Source organism: Melozone crissalis, unplaced genomic scaffold, assembly GCF_028551555.1.
Source record: "Melozone crissalis strain CALT ecotype California unplaced genomic scaffold, PUWL_Pcris_2 ptg000179l_1, whole genome shotgun sequence".
Classification (NCBI taxonomy): Eukaryota; Metazoa; Chordata; class Aves; order Passeriformes; family Passerellidae; genus Melozone; species Melozone crissalis.
Genome location: NW_026535946.1, coordinates 1062508 through 1078095, shown reverse-complemented (window position 1 = coordinate 1078095; position 15588 = coordinate 1062508).

Here is a 15588-nt window from a genome sequence, read left to right as displayed (position 1 = left end):
TCCCAGGATTTTAGGGAGATTTCCAGGGAATTGCAGGATTCCAGTTGGAATTCCAGGGTTAATTTAGAGGGGATTCTTTGGAACTCCGTTATTTTAATTGGAATCCAGAGGAATTCCAGGATTTTACCCACAATTTCCCCAGAATTCCAGGATTTTAGTTGGAAATCCCAAGGAATTCCAGGATCTTGGAGAGATTCCAAGATTTTAGTCAGGATTCCTTGGAATTCCATTATTTCAGTTGGATTCCTTGGAATTCTGTGATTTTAGCTGGGAATCCCACAGAATTCCAGGATTTTAGAAGGGATCCCTTGGCAATTCCATTATTTTATCCTCAATCCCCTTGGCAATTCCACGGTTTTATCCCAAATTTCCCAAGAATTCCAGGATTTTACTTGGGATTCAATGAAATTCCAGGATTTCAGCCAGGAATCCCAGGGAATTCCAGGGTTTCAGAAAGATTTCCACAGAATTCCAGGATTTCAGCTGGGAATCCCAAGGAATTCCAGGATTTTGGTCAGGATTCCATGGAATTCCCACAGAATTCCAGGATTTTAGAAGGAGCTCCATGGAATTCCAGGATTTTAGTGGAGATTCCCACAGAATTCCAGGTTTTTAGTCAGACCCCAAAACATTCCACGATTTTACCCAGGATTCCTTGGAATTCCATTATTTTAGTAAGGATTCCCACAGAATTCCAGGATTTCAGCTGGGAATCCCAAAATTTTACTAGGGACTCCACAGAACTCCACGACTTTATCCACAATTCCCTTGGCAATTCCACAATTCCAACCCAAATTTCCCCAGAATTCCCCCCTTTCCCCTCCCCATCCCCTCCAAAAAAATCCCATTCCCAACCCCCAAAAATTCCCATAAATCCCCATAAATCCCCATAAATTCCCGAATCAGCGCCTCCCAGCCCTTTCCCAGCAGGAAAACCCCCAGAATTCCCAGAATTCCAGAGGATTTTCCCATGGGTTCCTGACCTCCCTGTCGGCCCCGGGCGCTGTCCAGGAGCTCCTGGAGCTGCTCCCGCACCGGCCCCGCCCGCGGACACAGAGACAGCGACAGCCCCAGCAGCCGGTACAGGAACACCTGGAAGGGAATAAAACGAAATAAAAAATTGGGAATTTTAACCGGGAATGACGGAAAAAACCCGGAATTCCAAAGGTTCTTAAAATTCCATGGGGATTTTTGGGGTGGAAAACCCAGAATTCCAAAGGGATTTTCCATGGGATTTTAGGGTGGGATTTGAGAATTCCAAAGAGATCCAGCGTGGAAAACCCAGAATTCCCAAAAGATCTTCAGAATTCCATGAGAATTTGGGATGGGAAAACCAGAATTCCAAAGAAAATGTGGCATGGGAAATGAGAATTCCAAAGGGGTCTTAGAATTCCAGAGGGAATTTTGGGGTGGGAAACCAGAATTCCAAAGGGATTTTGAGGTAGAAAATGAAAATTCCAAAGGGATTTTCCATGGGAATTTGGGATGAGAAGTGAAAATTCCAAAGGGATTTTAGGGTAGAAAATGAAAATTCCAAAGGGATTTTCCATGGGAATTTGGCATGGGAAATGAAAAAAAAAAAAACAAACAAGTTTGGGATTGAAAAACTCCTCAGGATTGGGAATTTTTTGATTGAAGTCATTCAGGATTGGGAATTGTGGGAAAACTTTGGGATTGAAATTTGTTGGGGTTTGGAATTTTTCGGACTGAAGTTTCTCAGGATTGAGAATTTGGGGATTGAAATCCTTCAAAATTGGGAATTATGGGAAATTTTTTCCCAATCCCAGATTTCCCCATTCCCATTTTCCCATTCTCACATTTCCATTCCCATTTTTTCCAGTTCTCAGATTTTCCCCATTCCCAGTTTTCCCCATTCCCATTTTTTCCCCATTCCCAGATTTTCCCCATTCCCATTTTCCCCATTCTCAGATTTTCCCCATTCCCTTTTCCCATTCCCAGATTTTTCCCATTCCCAGATTTCCCCATTCCCAGATTTTTTCCCATTTTCCCCCATTCCCATTCCCATCTTTCCCCATTCCCAGATTTTTCCCATTCCCATTTTCCCCATTCCCAAATTACCCACTCCCATTTTGTCCCATTCCCAGATTTTTCCCCATTCCCAGATTTTCCCCATTCCCAATTTTCCCCATTCCCAAATTTTCCCATTTTTCCCAGATTTCCCAGATTTTTCCCATTTTCCCCATTCCCATTTTTTCCCCATTCCCAGAATTTTCCCATTCCCAGATTTTCCCCATTCCCACATTTTCCCATTTTCCCCATTCCCATTCCCATTTTTCCCCATTCCCAAATTTCCCCATTCCCAGATTACCCACTCCCATTTTGTCCCATTCCCAGATTTTCCCCATTCCCAAATTTTCCCATTTTCCCCCACCTTTTCCCGCTGGGATCCATCGGAGCCGCGGAGCCGCCGGGAGGTTTCGGTCACCAAGGGACAAATCCAGGATTTATCCGGGAGGGATTCCAGGGAATCCTGGAAAAACTGGGACAGGGAATGGGGGGGAAGGTGGGAATTCTGGGAATTCCAGCTGGGAATCCCCAATTCCTACAGAAAAATCCCTTTGGAATTCTGGTTCCCCATCCCAAATTCCCAAGGAAAATCCCTCTGGAAGTCCCATTTCCCATCCCAAATTCCCATGGAAGGTCTTTGGAATTCTGGTTTCCCACCCCAAAATCCCTTTGGAATTCTGATTTCCCAGCCCAAATTCCCATGGAAAAGCCCTTTGGAAATCTGGTTTTCCATCCCAAATTCCCTCCAGAATTCTCATTTCCCATCCCAAATTCCCCTTGGAATTCTGGTTTCCCATCCCCAAATTCCCCATGGAAAATCCTTTGGAATTCTGGATTTTCCATCCCAAAATTTTTTTGAATTCTGGATTTCCCATCCCAAAATCCCTCTGGAATTCTCATTTCCTATCCCAAGTTTGCAATAAAGTCCCTTTGGAATTCCCCATTCCCATCCCAACATTCCTTTGGAATTCCGGTTTCTCATCCCAAATTTCCACATGGAAAATCCCTTAGGAATTCCGGTTATCCCACCCCAAAATCCCTCGGAATTCTGATTTCCCATCCCAAATTCCGATGGAAAATCCCTCTGGAATTCTGGTTTCCCATCCTGAAATCCCTTTGGAATTCCCATTTCCCATCCCAAATTCCCATGGAAAATCCCTTTGGAATTCTGGTTTTCCATCCCAAATTCCCTCCAGAATTCTCATTTCCCATCCCAAAATCCCTTTGGAATTCTGGTTTCTCATCCCAAATTTCCACATGTGAAATCCCTTTGGAATTCTGGTTTCCCATCCCAAATTCTACAAGGAAAATCCCTTTGGAATTCTGGTTTCCCATCCTGAAATCCCTTTGGAATTCTGGATTTTCCATCCCAAACTCCCGTTGGAATTCCGGTTTCCCATCCCAAACTTATCTGGAAAAAACCTTTGGAATTCCAGGTTTTCCACGCCAAAATCCTTTGGAATTCCAATTTTCCCACCCCAAAATTCCAATGGAAAAAGTCTTTGGAATTCTGGCTTCCTATCCTCAAATTCCCTTTGGAATTCTGGGTTTTCCATCCCAAAATCCTTTGGAATTTTGATTCTCCATCCCAAAATCCCAAGGAAAATCCCTTTGGAATTCCGGTTTTCCTCCTCAAATTCCCTTTGGAATTCCGGTTTCCCATCCCAAATTTCCACATGGAAAATCCCTTTGGAATTCTGGTTTTCCATCCCAAAATCCTTTGGAATTCTCATTTCCCATCCCAAATTCGCATTAAAATCCCTTTGGAATTCCCAATTCCCATTCCAAAATTCCTTTAGAATTCTGGCTTCCCATCCCCAATTCCCTTTGGAATTCTGGTTTTCCACCTCAAAATCCTTTGGAATTCTGGATTTTCCACCCCAAATTGTTTTGGAATTCCGGTTTCCCATCCCAAATTCCCTTTGGAATTCCGGTTTTCCATCCCAAATTTATCTGGAAAATCCCTTTGGAATTCTCAATTCCCATCCCAAAATCTTTGGAATTCCAGTTTTCTATCCCAAATTCCCTTTGGAATTCTGATTTCCCACCACAAATCCCCACGGAGAAACCCTTTGGAATCCTCACTTCCCATCCCAAAATCCCTTTGGAATCCCGGTTTTCCCATCCCAAATTCTCCCGGAATTCCCAGAACCTTCCGGAATCCCAGATTTCCCCAATTCCCCCATTCCAGCAGCTCCCAAATTCCACGGGAAACATTCCCAGCAAACCGAATTTGACTTTCCCGCCTTTTTCCAAAAGGCGAAATCCCGGGGAAATTCCCGTTCCCCACATCCCTGGAATTGCGGGATCCCCACCTGGAGCAGCCTCTCCTCCCATTGCTCCTGCTCCAGGGAATCCTCGCTGTTCTCTGGGAAAAAAAAACGGGAATTGGGGAATTCTGAGAGCTCTGGGAATGTGCGGAGAATTCCCATAAATCCCATTATCCCTTTTCCCATGGACCCCATCCCATAAATCCCATGAATGCCATAAATCCTATAAATCCCATTGTCCCATCCCTTCCCATGGATCCCACTGATCCCACTATCCCATAAATCCAATAAATCCCATAAATCCCATAGATCCCACGGATCCCACAAATCCCATGGATCCCACGCAATAAATCCCATAAATCCCATCCCATTATCCCATAAATCCCATTATCCCGTTATCCCATGGGTCCTATCCCGTAAATTCAGTTTTCCCATTTTCCCATAATCCCATAAATCCCATTTCCCCATGGACCCCATCCCATACATCCCACAAATCCCATAAATGCTATAAATCCTATCCCATTATCCCTTATCCCATTATTCCATGGATGCTATGCCACAAATCCCACAAATCCCACCAATCCCACCCCATTACCCCATAAATCCCATTATCCCATCCCTTCCCATGGATCCCACTGATCCCATTATCCCATAAATCCCATTTTCCCATGGATCCCATCCCATAAATCCCATTTTCCCATAGATCTTGTCCCTTAAATCCCACAAATCCCATCCCATTATCCCATGGATTCCATCCCATAAATCCCATTTTCCTATAATCACATGGATCCCATTTTCTCATGGATCCCATCCCTAAATCCCATAAATCCCATAAATCCCATTATCCCATAATCCCATAAATCCCAGAAATCCCATTTTCCCATGAATCACATCCCATAAATGCCATAATGCCATAAATCCCATAAATCCCATTATCCCAAAAACCCCATAAATCCCAAAAACCCCATTTTTCCCACGGATCCCATCCCATAAATCCCAAAAATTCCATAGATTCCATCCCATCAATCCCATCAATCATATGGATCCCAAAAACCCCATTTTCCCATGGATCCCATAAATCCCAAAAATCCCATTATCCCAATGGATCTCATACCATTATCCCATAAATCCCATAATTCCCATTATCCCAAAATCCCCATTTTTCCACGGATCCCATCCCATAAATCCCATAAATCCCACAAATCCCATCAACCCCATTATCCCAAAAATCCCATAAATCCCATAAACCCCATTTTCCCATGGATCCCATCCCATCAATCCCATCAATCCCCAAAACCCCATTATCCCAAAAATCCTATAAATCCCACAAACCCCATAAACCACATAAATCCCAAAAAACCCATTTCCCCATGGTTCCTACGCCATAAATCCCAAAAATCCCATAAACCCCATAATCCCATAAATCCCACAAATCCCACAAATCCCACAACTCCCACAAATCCCATTTTCCCACGGATCCCACCCCATCAATCCCATAAACCCCATCAATCCCACCAATCCCATAAACCCCATTATCCCAAAAATCCCATAAATCCCACAAACCCCATTTCCCCATGGAACTCATTCCATAAATCCCACAAATCCCACAAATTCCATTTTCCCATAAATCCCACAAATCCCACAAACCCCATTTCCCCATGGATCCCATCCCATCATCCCACAAACCCCATTTCCCCATGGATCCCATCCCATCATCCCACAAACCCCATTTCCCCATGGATCCCTTCCCATCATCCACAAACCCCATTTCCCCATGGATCCCTTCCCACAAATCCCAACCCCCATTTACCCCATTATCCCAAACCCCAAAAATGGGAAAAAATCCCAGAAATCCCAAAGATCCCAAATTCCCCCAAATTCCCCCAAATCCCCAGTCGCAGATTTCCCCTTTTGGGGATTTTGGGGGGATTTTTGGGGATTTTTTTCTTTTTTGAGCAATTTTAGGGGACTTTTTTTATTCTCTGAGGGATTTTTGGGGCCTTTCTTGGGGAATTTTGGAGAATTTTTTGGGGTTTTTATTATTCTCTGAGGGATTTTGGGGGGGGATTTTTTGGAAATTTTGGGATTTTTTTCTTTTGGGGATTTATTCTTGTGGATTTTTTCTTGTGGATTTTTTTGTTTTTTCCAGATTATTTTGGGGGATTTTTGGGGGGGATTTCTTTTTATTTTAGGGGAGATTTTTGGGGAATTTTTTTTTATTGTCTGATGGATTTTTTAGGGAATTTTTGAGGAGTGTTTTGAAATTTGGGGGGATTTTATTTGGGAATTTGTTTTAAATTTGGGCGGATTTTTTTGGGATTTTTAGAGGGTTTTTTTTATTCTCTGAGGGAATTTTGGGCATTTTGGGGGAATTTCTTTGGGCGTTTTTGGGGTTTTTTTTTGTGATTTTTGGGGCATTTCTAAAAATTCTTGGGGATTATTTGGGAATTTTTGGGGGGATATTTTGGGATTTTTGGGAGTTTTATTTGGGGATTTTTGGGGCAATTTTTGCGGGGGATTTTTTTGGGGGATTTAAAAAATTTGAGATTTTTGGGGTTTTTTTGGGGTTTGGTTTGGGGGAGATTTTCAGATTTCTTTGGTATTTTTGGGGGATTTGGGGGGATTTGTTTTTATTTTTTCGTGGGATTTTTTTTACTTTTGGGGAGATTTTGTTTATTTTTGGGGGAGTTTATTGGGGATTTTTGGGAGCGTTTCGGGGGATTTTTTTTGGGAAATCTTTGGGGAATTTTTTGGGAGATTATTCTGACTTTTTGGAGATTTTTTCAGGGATTTTTGGGGTATTTTTGGGGGTATTTTGTTTTATTTTAGGGGAGGTTTTTGGAGATTTTTGGGGAATTTTTTTATTCTCTGATGGATTTTTAGGGGACTTTTTGAGGAGTTTTTTGAAATTTTTGGGGGGATTTTATTTGGGAATTTTTTAAAATTTGGGCAGATTTTTGGGGATTATTTAGAGGATTTTTTTTGTTCTCTGAGGGGTTTTTTCGGCATTTTTGGTGGGATTTCTTTGGGATTTTTGGGGATTTTTTGGTGGAATTTCTTTGTGGATTTTTGGTGATTTTTGGAGATTTTTAAAAATTATCTGGGGATTATTTGGGGATTTTTGGGGGGATGTTTTGGGATTTTTTGGTGATATTTTTGGGGAGTTTTTAGGGGGATTTTTGGGGATTTTTTGGTTTTTGAGCGGATTTCTCAAGGCATTTTTTAATTTTGGGGGGACTTTTTGAGGCTTTTTTGGGGATTTTTTGGACGGATTTTTTTGGTGATTTTCAGGGGGATTTCTTGTTTATTTTTAGTGGGTTTTGGGGGTGGTTTTTTTTATTTCTTGGGGTACTTTTCGTTTATTTTCGTTTATTTTTGGGGGGGATTTTTTTGGAATTTTTTGTAATTTTGGGGGAATTTTTGGGGGGTTTCTTTTGGGATTTTCTTTTCTTTTTTGGATTTCTTTTTCATTTTTGGGGGGAATTTTTTTTTGGGGGGGGGGGATTTGGATGGAGATTTTTGGGGGATTTTTTTTTTATTTTTTGGGGGGGTTTCGCTGGATGTTTTTGGGGTTCTTTTGGGATTTCTTTCCCCCCTTGCGGGAGCTGGAGGAGCTTTGGGATTTCGCGCTCCCCGCGTTTCCCCAGGCCGGGGCGGAGCGCAGCTCCCGCAGCGGCCGCAGAGCCGAGAGCGCGCGGGGAAAACAAACGCGGCTGGCACGAAATGGTCTGGCAATAAAATGGGAGAAAAACCGGAATAAAAACGGGATAAAACAGGAAACATGGGGATGGAAATACGGGGGAAAAATGGGAAGAAAAATGGGAATATCGGGAAAAAAAACGGGAATAAAATCAGGAAAATCTGGGATGAAAATGGGAATAAAATTGGGAAAATTGAGAAAACACCGGGGAAACGGATTAATATGGGGAAAATTGGGAATGAGAACTGGAAAATGGGGAACAAAAATGGGAATGAAATCGGGGAAATTTGGAATAAAAATGGGAATAAAAATGGGAAAAATAGGAATGAAAACGGGAAAATTTTGAAAAACAGGAATGAAAAATGCCAGGGAAAAAATGGGAATGAAAACACTGGGAAATTTGGAATTGAATCGGGAAAAAGGGGAATAAAAATCGGGAATAAAATCAGGAAAATTTGGAATAAAAATGGGAATGAAAATGGCAAAATTGGGAAAAAGGGAATGAAAACCACACGGGAAATCAGGAAAAATAGGGAATAAAAATAGGAATAAAAATGGGAAAAATGGGAATGAAAATAGAGGGGAAACAGCTCCCAGGGCTGGCAGGAAAGGGCCTGGGAATGGGGGAAAATGGGAGAAAAATCAGAATAAAAACGGGGAAATTGGGGAAAAGGGGAATGAAAATACAGTGGAAAACTGGGAATAAAAATGGGAATATTAGGGAAAAAAATGGGAATGAAATTGGGAAAAAAATTTGGAATAAAATCGGGAAAATTGGGAATAAGAATGGGAATGCAATTGGGAAAAATAGGGAATGAAAATGGGAATAAAAATGGGGAAAATTGGGAATAAAAATGGGAATGAAATCAATGGGAATAAAATTGGGAATGGAAAATTGGGAATGGAAAATGGGAATGAAATGGGGGAAATTGGGAATGAAAATGGGAATGAAATTGGGAAAATTTGTAATTAAAATGGGAATAAAATCAGGAAAAATAGGGAATAAAAGCCAGAAAAATGGGAAAATGTGGAATGTAAACTGCCTGGGAAAATGGGGAATAAAAATGGGAATAAAAATGGGAAAATTGGGAATAAAAACAATGGGGAAAATAGGGATTAAAGGGGAAAAATGGGAATGAAATTGGGAAAATCGGGAATAAAATTGGGAATAAAATTGGGAATAAAACTGGGAATAAATTGCCAAAGTCACCGGGAGCCGGACGGTGAGAGCCTGAGGAGAGGGGAGAATTCCTGGGAAAAGCGGGAAAAATGGGAAAAATTCAATTTTGAAAATTCCTGGAGGTTTTTTGGGAATTCCCAGGGATTTTTTGGGGTTTTTTTCCCTTTGGGAATTCCTGGGGTTTTTTTGGGGGAATTTTCTGTGGATTTTTGGGGGTTTTTGGTTTTTTTTTTTTTTTAATTCCCAGGATTTTTTAGGGGTTTTTTTTGGATTTCCAAGGATTTTTGGGGTTTTTTTGAGAATTCCTGGGGGAGTTTTTGGGGTTTGTTGGGGAATTCCTGGGGGTTCTTTTGGGAATTTCTCGGGGATTTTTTTGGGAATTCCTGGGAATTATTTTGGATTTGTTTTGGGCGATTCCCACAGGATTTTGGGGGCTTTTTTTTTGGGAATTCCCAGGGGAGTTTTTGGGGGTTTTTATGGGAATTCTCAGAAACTTTTTGGGAATTCCTGGGGTTTTTTTGGGGGATTTCCTGTGGAATTTTGGGGTTTTTTGGGGGGATTTTTTTTTAAATTCCCAGGATTTTTTGGTTTGTTTTTTTTGGGATTTCCAAGGATTTTTGGGGATTTTTTTGAGAATTCCTGGGGGAGTTTTTGGGGGTTTTTTTGGGATTTCACAGGCGTTTTTTGTGAATTCCTGGTAATTATTTTGGATTTGTTTTGGGGAATTTTTTGGGGGATTTCCTGGGATTTTTTTGGGAATTCTCAGAGACTTTTGGGAAATTCCTGGGGTTTTTCTGGGGGGAATTTTCTGTGGATTTTTAGGGATTTTGTGGGGATTTTTTTTTTAAATTCCCAGGATTTTTTTGGGTTTTTTAATGGGAATTCCTGGGGGAGTTTTTGGGGTTTGTTTGGGATTTCCCAGGGATTTTTTGGGAATTATTCTGGATTTGCTTTGGGCAATTCCCACAGGATTTTGGGGCCTTTTTTTTGGAATTCCCAGGGAATTTTATGGTCTAATTTTTCTGAATTCTTGGGGTTTTTTTTCAGAATTCCCTGGATTTTTGGACTTTTTTTTGGGGAATTCTCTGAATTTTTGGAGAATTTCTGGGGCTTTTTTGGTTGTTTTTATTTTGTTTGTTTTTTTCCTGTGAATTCCCAAGGATTTTTTTAAAATTTCCAAGGATTTTAGGGGCTTTTTTGGGAATTCCCGGGATTTTGGGGGGATTTTTTTTGGTTTTTTTGGGGGATTTCCCAGGATTATTCGGGGTTTTTTATGGGAATTCTTGGGGGAGTTTTTGAGAATTCCTGGGGGGGTTTTGGGGGAATCATCTGGGAATTCCCAGGATTATTTTGGGAATTCCCGGGAATTTGGGGGTTTTCTTTGGGATTCCCAGGGATTTTTAGAGATATTTTTGTAGTAGCTAAGTAATAAGTCAGTTTTTGTAGACCACGTAGGTACTGTCCCAGCAGGAATGCTTTCCTTGGAGCTCCCTTGCACAGTGCTGGAGTAGTGTTGAAGTTCCGTGGGCACTGATGTGCGATTCTTGATGCAACTCGGTCGTGGTAAAACTTTTAATGCATTCAACAAATGCATTCTTAGGAAATACTTCGATACCCATGTCACTAAGATTACGTGTGCCTTGCCTTGCAGACTGGGCAAGGATCAAGGTTTGTGCAGTTAAGAGTAAAGAATGTTATATACCCGCCCACACATCAGTCCTCTCTTGGGATTTGCAGAAACTGTCTCCTGCCACTTTCAAGCTTTCTATCCTCAAAGTTTCTAAATTACAGATGTCATTACAGACAGTGATTTTCAGTTTGTGGCTTTGTCATACTGTCTGAATTACTGCATTAAAGCTGCAGATGAGTTGGAATAAAGCATGATTCAAATGGGCATTTTGCCAGCAGGCAAAGAATATATTGGAGAGCTGTGGTTCCCAAAGCAGATAACCAAAAAAACAGGGAGATTTTGCTTCACATTAGGATTGCTTTTAAGAAAAAAGAAAGTGACATCATTTTGTAATGAAATAATTATATTTGTTTTCATTTCATCATATTTGTGCTCTGCTAGGAGAGCTTTGATACTTCACAGAACATTACCTGGGCACGAAAATGACATCCCTCATCCTACCCAAAACTTCCTCTGAGTTGTGTAAAGCTGGGTTAGAGTGCTTGGCTCTGATACGCTTCTGCTTTTTGTTGTGTGCCTATTTTCTGCCAGAGTATGCTTTCTGGGTCATGGACATTTTGCTGTCTGAGGGAATGCCTAACCATGATTGCTAACATTGCTCAATATTTTAAATTTCCTGGAGAGGTAAAGAAAAAAAAAAGGAAAGTTGGACCAAAAAAATGCACTGAACTTGTTTCTGAAGGAGGAGTTTGAGGGAACAGTTAAAACCTTTCTTTTTCTTCTTGTTGACACACTGGTAACATGGTTGATATAACTGAACACCTGGTAAGCTCTGCACCAAGTTACCCTCTGACATGAACTTCACTGGCATGAGGAAACAAGGTCACACCAAATCAAAGCAAAGCTCTGCCGCCTCCTGACCTCTCATCTCATGCTGGTGCTTCTCTTGCGTACAAACCAGAGGCTGAAGTTAATGAACCTTACGAGTGTTCAAAGAATTTGGGATTAGGATTTTAATCTGCTATGCTGTGAGCGAGGGTTTGATTGCCAGCTCTGGCTGCCCAGGTGCGATGTGCTGCAGCAGGAGGCAGGTGATGCTCCATGTTAGCCATTTGTACCAAAACTGCTGGTTATGGCCCCAAAGCTGTGTTTTTTACAAAGCCAACCCACAAGGTGTACTCTGTTCTAGGAAGGTTATTTTTAAAAGAGAAACAGATAGTTCTCAAGCATGTCAACCAGTCCCAACTAAGGAAATTACAGAGGAGTTGGAGTCAGACCTCAGTCTTTAAAAAAAGTTCAGTGGTACCACAGCAAATGGCTTATGAAATTTGCAATAGTCTAAGAATTACACAGAATGAAAGGACTTTGTAAACAAAACCTTACTGGCACTATGCTTTCTGCAGACCAGGACTGACTCAGTGATGAAGCTTGTAATTTTTTTTACTGAATGTATCCCAGTGAACAGAGTGCCTGCAGAGCAGTAACTGTTGTCTTTCTCGCAACTAACTATAACTAACTAGATAACTAACTGGTAACTAGAAATGGGACATTTGTGCTATGAAGCACTTCTTATAGCTGAGGTAAAAGAACTTTTCTTGGACATATTTTCCCAAAAGAACATCGTGCTAATGAATAAAGTCATCCAGGTGAATGCAGATATCACCTAGCCTACTGGCTGGAGTGTTTTCATGCTAATTAATACCGCTACCTATATATGCCAGCCTTACTTGTGCATTCCTAGCTGGAATCACCACATTTCACAGTGTATAATTTTAACATTAAATAGTCTGCTGAAAATTAGTAGGAAAAAGGTCAAGAAATGAAAAATCCATGTTCTCTTGATGATGCTGTACTTCCTAATTTTATGCTACAGATATTTGAAGAGCAACTAATTTGAGTCAGAAGCAAGTGCCAAGAGCTGCAAACGCTGCCATTAGTAGTGCTTAGGTGCTAGCAGAGTTCTTTGCACTTGGTTGTAGGTATGTACTCTTCCTGTGGTCCTCGTGGGTTCCTTTTCAGAGTCAATCTATTAAAGACGTTGTGGGTAGTCATCCAGCACTCCAAGGAGGAAAGGGATATTTGAAGATATAAGAAAGGATGTAAAACAACAAAATAGGTGGGCAATGTTGAGGCCTGGACTTCAGCTTAAGCATGGCTCTGTTAAGGTTTTACTACACTGGCATATGGATTTACTAGTTTATGCTCTAATATAATGACCTTTCATGGGTTTTTTGCTATTAACTGTATCTCCTATCCATCTCTTCCATATCAATTTTCAGAGTGATTTATTTTTTCTCAATACTTACTTATTAATGCTAGTCATAAGTATAAAGTATTCTCGTGAGGCACAAGGGAAAACCATGTTTTTTTCTCAGTCTTCTAATCTCATTATCAAAGTATTTGTTTTCTTCCCTAAAGAAGAAAAAACATATACATACCCACATATGTATACAGAAAATTATTTCAATTTAGCAATGAAGTCCAGTTTTTTCAGTCCAGATTCTTCCAAGCTGCCACCCTTGGCTGTAAAGAACAAAGTCATCTTTGCAAGTTTGGTCTGGCTGATGGCTAGCACGTGGTTTTGCCGAGGGCTGTGGGCACAGGGACTGAGGCTGGGTGGCTCTCTGGGCAGCATGTGTCTGGCTGCTCTGCCAGCAGCCTCTCTGCAGGTGTGATCTATTCCTTGCAAAGGCATCAGGGTCTGTGCCAAAGTGGCTTCACAGTGTGCTTCTCTGTCTTGGCACGTGGCAGCTTGAAGGGGGAGATGCTGAGACCTCTTCTTCCTGCCCGCTCTCTGACATTTTTAACTACAAAAAGGGCTGAGTAAATAAAGGGCTGCCAAAGTGCCCGTGCTCCCTAGAGAAATGTCACTGCTGTCACAGGAGTGTAGGTGATGCCATCCTGGTGAGTAGCTCTGGATGTCCCTCTTTGTTCTGACAGTGCTCCCCTGTGCCTCACTTTTGACTGCAACTACTGGTTTTCAACTTGAACACTTCTCTCCTCCAGGATAAACCTGCATGGGGCTGGCTGTGCTGGGGTACTCCATGCTGGGCAAAGCACTGCCCTGTAAAGTTACCACAAAGATTGGCAGGACAGCACTTGCAGAACAGATTATTCGGTCAGATAATGTTTTCTGTTTTCCCAAGCAAAAGCAGAGAATGCTGGTAACTGCCTGAAGCAGAGTTTGGGCTTTGCTGGGACAGCAGCACTGGTCACAGACATGTCGGCCAAGTGTCTTAGCATGCCTTGGGAGGGAGGTGGTACTGTGGCCAAAATGAAGATGTGTGACCCTCAGCACTGCTGGATTTTCTGTGTGGATAGTTGCAAAGCTTCAAGTGCAATAACAAAAGAAATGCTGATGTAAGGGATGCAGAAGCTGCTGGTGCAGCTTGCAGAGTTGGCAGAGGTTCACCTTTCTCTTCTTGCAAGGAACTGTTCACCTTTTACCTTCTGTATCAGGAGGATTTTTTCTGGGAGGGGTGCAAACTGGTGGCAAAGCCCCACCGGAGAATCGAGTGTGAGTGGGCTGCTGTTTACACCGTGGGTTACAGGGCACTGATGGAGATGTAAGGATGGAGTCTGGAATAGAAATTGCATTTTAGGGTCGTATCCTTCAAATCACCTAGAAGTCAGTGCACAGGGTAACACATGCGTTTCAAATGCCTTGTATATTTATGGAAAAAGGCCTAGAGAGAAAAGTATTGGAAACAGCAGAGAGCTGCCAAACAAGCCAGTGCAAGTTCTTGGGCTTTTATTCCTCAAGTTCTTTTTTTTTCCTCCCCTTGATATGTTTACATTGCTGAATTCCTTTATGCTTCTTAAAAAGAATACTTCATTCAAATTTTTTAATTATTTAGCACCCAACAGAAATTAAACACAGCTATAACTTTTTTGCTGTTGAGTGTGAGGTGGAATGCAAGTGCTGTCTATTGGCTTAAAATCATAGGGTCATTTGGGTTGGAAGAGACCTACAAGATCATCAAGTCCAAACATAAACCCAGCACCACCATGTTCACCAGCAAACCATGTCTCTAAGTGCCACATCCCCGTGGTTTTTTTTAACAATTCTCTGGGCATCCTGTTCCAATGCCTTCACCATTTCAGCGAAGAAACTGTTCCTAATATGTAATCTAAGCCTGCCCTGGCAAAATGTCAGGCCATTTTATTTGGTCCTGTCATTGTTACCTGGCTAGGCCTACCTTTGAGAGATAGCTTCAGGTATCAGCTTTACTGGAAACTGATGATCAGCTTGGTAAGATGAAAATAGGACTATAAGATCTGTTATAGTGAAGAAAGTGTTTTGTTTTTTTTTATTCTCAGAAAAGAGAAAGGAATCACGCCTTGAAAAATATTGCACACCAAATTGGCTGTTGCAGCGCCATAACATTTGAGCTAAAGCCTCTGGTCAGGTGGAAAAATAAGCAGGCACGAAGCCTGTTTATGCTACCAGTGATGCCTGAAAAGTGCTGGCAGTTCTGGCTGATGTCCTGAGAAGGACTGACATGGTGCACTGTGATGTATCAGCCTGTTTGACCACTGGTTGAAGAGGGAGGTTGCAAAGGGGCTCTGCAGAGGGGCCAGAATAATTCCTGTAGCTGTCACCTCCCTTCTTAGGAGCAGAATGGTTGGAAGGTGTTCGTCAACACAAATGCATATTGCTATATGACAGGAGCTACTCCCTTAAAATTTTGGCAAGTTATTTATAGAAGGTAATTAAATGCAGGAACAAAAATAGGATGTTTGTGTCATACTCCTGGAGCATTATCAATAATGGGACTTG